Genomic DNA, 5,000 nt, shown 5'->3' on the forward strand with positions numbered 1-5,000 from the left:
ACCCTAACCCTAACCCTAACCCTAACCCTAACCCTAACCCTAACCCTAACCCTAACCCTAACCCTAACCTAACCCTAACCCTAACCCTAACCCTAACCCTAACCCTAACCCTAACCCTAACCCTAACCCTAACCTAACCCTAACCCTAACCCTAACCCTAACCCTAACCCTAACCCTAACCCTAACCCTAACCCTAACCTAACCCTAACCCTAACCCTAACCCTAACCCTAACCCTAACCCTAACCCTAACCCTAACCCTAACCCTAACCCTAACCCTAACCCTAACCCTAACCCTAACCCTAACCCTAACCCTAACCCTAACCCTAACCCTAACCCTAACCCTAACCCTAACCCTAACCCTAACCCTAACCCTAACCCTAACCCTAACCCTAACCCTAACCCTAACCCTAACCCTAACCCTAACCCTAACCCTAACCCTAACCCTAACCCTAACCCTAACCCTAACCCTAACCCTAACCCTAACCTAACCCTAACCCTAACCCTAACCCTAACCCTAACCCTAACCCTAACCCTAACCCTAACCCTAACCCTAACCCTAACCCTAACCCTAACCCCTAACCCTAACCCTAACCCTAACCCTAACCCTAACCCTAACCCTAACCCTAACCCTAACCCTAACCCTAACCCTAACCCTAACCCTAACCCTAACCCTAACCCTAACCCTAACCCTAACCCTAACCCTAACCCTAACCCTAACCCTAACCCTAACCCTAACCCTAACCCTAACCCTAACCCTAACCCCTAACCCTAACCCTAACCCTAACCCTAACCCTAACCCTAACCCTAACCCTAACCCTAACCCTAACCCTAACCCTAACCCTAACCCTAACCCTAACCCTAACCCTAACCCTAACCCTAACCCTAACCCTAACCCTAACCCTAACCCTAACCCTAACCCTAACCCTAACCCTAACCCTAACCCTAACCCTAACCCTAACCCTAACCCTAACCCTAACCCTAACCCTAACCCTAACCCTAACCCTAACCCTAACCCTAACCCTAACCCTAACCCTAACCCTAACCCTAACCCTAACCCTAACCCTAACCCTAACCCTAACCCTAACCCTAACCCTAACCCTAACCCTAACCCTAACCCTAACCCTAACCCTAACCCTAACCCTAACCCTAACCCTAACCCTAACCCTAACCCTAACCCTAACCTACCCTAACCCTAACCCTAACCCTAACCCTAACCCTAACCCTAACCCTAACCCTAACCCTAACCCTAACCCTAACCCTAACCCTAACCCTAACCCTAACCCTAACCCTAACCCTAACCCTAACCCTAACCCTAACCCTAACCCTAACCTAACCCTAACCCTAACCCTAACCCTAACCCTAACCCTAACCCTAACCCTAACCCTAACCCTAACCCTAACCCTAACCCTAACCCTAACCCTAACCCTAACCCTAACCCTAACCCTAACCCTAACCCTAACCCTAACCCTAACCCTAACCCTAACCCTAACCCTAACCCTAACCCTAACCCTAACCCTAACCCTAACCCTAACCCTAACCCTAACCCTAACCCTAACCCTAACCCTAACCCTAACCCTAACCCTAACCCTAACCCTAACCCTAACCCTAACCCTAACCCTAACCCTAACCCTAACCCTAACCCTAACCCTAACCCTAACCCTAACCCTAACCCTAACCCTAACCCTAACCCTAACCCTAACCCTAACCCTAACCCTAACCCTAACCCTAACCCTAACCCTAACCCTAACCCTAACCCTAACCCTAACCCTAACCCTAACCCTAACCCTAACCCTAACCCTAACCCTAACCCTAACCCTAACCCTAACCCTAACCTAACCCTAACCCTAACCCTAACCCTAACCCTAACCTAACCCTAACCCTAACCCTAACCCTAACCCTAACCCTAACCCTAACCCTAACCCTAACCCTAACCCTAACCCTAACCCTAACCCTAACCCTAACCCTAACCCTAACCCTAACCCTAACCCTAACCCTAACCCTAACCCTAACCCTAACCCTAACCCTAACCTAACCCTAACCCTAACCCTAACCCTAACCCTAACCCTAACCCTAACCCTAACCCTAACCCTAACCCTAACCCTAACCCTAACCCTAACCCTAACCCTAACCCTAACCCTAACCCTAACCCTAACCCTAACCCTAACCCTAACCCTAACCCTAACCCTAACCCTAACCCTAACCCTAACCCTAACCCTAACCCTAACCCTAACCCTAACCCTAACCCTAACCTAACCCTAACCCTAACCCTAACCCTAACCCTAACCCTAACCCTAACCCTAACCCTAACCCTAACCCTAACCCTAACCTAACCCTAACCCTAACCCTAACCCTAACCCTAACCCTAACCCTAACCTAACCCTAACCCTAACCCTAACCCTAACCCTAACCCTAACCCTAACCCTAACCCTAACCCTAACCCTAACCCTAACCCTAACCCTAACCCTAACCCTAACCCTAACCCTAACCCTAACCCTAACCCTAACCCTAACCCTAACCCTAACCCTAACCCTAACCCTAACCCTAACCCTAACCCTAACCCTAACCCTAACCCTAACCCTAACCCTAACCCTAACCCTAACCTAACCCTAACCCTAACCCTAACCCTAACCCTAACCCTAACCCTAACCCTAACCCTAACCCTAACCCTAACCCTAACCCTAACCCTAACCCTAACCCTAACCCTAACCCTAACCCTAACCCTAACCCTAACCCTAACCCTAACCCTAACCCTAACCCTAACCCTAACCCTAACCCTAACCCTAACCCTAACCCTAACCCTAACCCTAACCCTAACCCTAACCCTAACCCTAACCCTAACCCTAACCCTAACCCTAACCCTAACCCTAACCCTAACCCTAACCCTAACCCTAACCCTAACCCTAACCCTAACCCTAACCCTAACCCTAACCCTAACCCTAACCCTAACCCTAACCCTAACCTAACCCTAACCCTAACCCTAACCCTAACCCTAACCCTAACCCTAACCCTAACCCTAACCCTAACCCTAACCCTAACCCTAACCCTAACCCTAACCCTAACCCTAACCCTAACCCTAACCCTAACCCTAACCCTAACCCTAACCCTAACCCTAACCCTAACCCTAACCTAACCCTAACCCTAACCCTAACCTAACCCTAACCCTAACCCTAACCCTAACCCTAACCCTAACCCTAACCCTAACCCTAACCCTAACCCTACCCCTAACCCTAACCCTAACCCTAACCCTAACCCTAACCCTAACCCTAACCCTAACCCTAACCCTAACCCTAACCCTAACCCTAACCCTAACCCTAACCCTAACCCTAACCCTAACCCTAACCCTAACCCTAACCCTAACCCTAACCCTAACCCTAACCCTAACCCTAACCCTAACCCTAACCCTAACCCTAACCCTAACCCTAACCCTAACCCTAACCCTAACCTAACCCTAACCCTAACCCTAACCCTAACCCTAACCCTAACCCTAACCCTAACCCTAACCCTAACCCTAACCCTAACCCTAACCCTAACCCTAACCCTAACCCTAACCCTAACCTACCTAACCCTAACCCTAACCCTAACCCTAACCCTAACCCTAACCCTAACCCTAACCCTAACCCTAACCCTAACCCTAACCCTAACCCTAACCCTAACCCTAACCCTAACCTAACCCTAACCCTAACCCTAACCCTAACCCTAACCCTAACCCTAACCTAACCCTAACCCTAACCCTAACCCTAACCCTAACCCTAACCCTAACCCTAACCCTAACCCTAACCCTAACCCTAACCCTAACCCTAACCCTAACCCTAACCCTAACCCTAACCCTAACCCTAACCCTAACCCTAACCCTAACCCTAACCCTAACCCTAACCCTAACCCTAACCCTAACCCTAACCCTAACCCTAACCCTAACCCTAACCCTAACCCTAACCCTAACCCTAACCCTAACCCTAACCCTAACCCTAACCCTAACCCTAACCCTAACCCTAACCCTAACCCTAACCCTAACCCTAACCCTAACCCTAACCCTAACCCTAACCCTAACCCTAACCCTAACCCTAACCCTAACCCTAACCCTAACCCTAACCCTAACCCTAACCCTAACCCTAACCCTAACCCTAACCCTAACCTAACCCTAACCCTAACCCTAACCCTAACCCTAACCCTAACCCTAACCCTAACCCTAACCCTAACCCTAACCCTAACCCTAACCCTAACCCTAACCCTAACCCTAACCCTAACCCTAACCCTAACCCTAACCCTAACCCTAACCCTAACCCTAACCCTAACCCTAACCCTAACCCTAACCCTAACCCTAACCCTAACCCTAACCCTAACCCTAACCCTAACCCTAACCCTAACCCTAACCCTAACCCTAACCCTAACCCTAACCCTAACCCTAACCCTAACCCTAACCCTAACCCTAACCCTAACCCTAACCCTAACCCTAACCCTAACCCTAACCCTAACCCTAACCCTAACCCTAACCCTAACCCTAACCCTAACCCTAACCCTAACCCTAACCCTAACCCTAACCCTAACCCTAACCCTAACCCTAACCCTAACCCTAACCCTAACCCTAACCCTAACCCTAACCCTAACCCTAACCCTAACCCTAACCCTAACCCTAACCCTAACCCTAACCCTAACCCTAACCCTAACCCTAACCCTAACCCTAACCCTAACCCTAACCCTAACCCTAACCCTAACCCTAACCCTAACCCTAACCCTAACCCTAACCCTAACCCTAACCCTAACCCTAACCCTAACCCTAACCCTAACCCTAACCCTAACCTAACCCTAACCCTAACCCTAACCCTAACCCTAACCCTAACCCTAACCCTAACCCTAACCCTAACCCTAACCCTAACCCTAACCCTAACCCTAACCCTAACCCTAACCCTAACCCTAACCCTAACCCTAACCCTAACCCTAACCCTAACCCTAACCCTAACCCTAACCCTAACCCTAACCCTAACCCTAACCCTAACCCTAA

This window comes from Platalea leucorodia, assembly GCF_965183815.1.
Source record: "Platalea leucorodia genome assembly, chromosome: 17".
NCBI classification, from domain to species: domain Eukaryota; kingdom Metazoa; phylum Chordata; class Aves; order Pelecaniformes; family Threskiornithidae; genus Platalea; species Platalea leucorodia.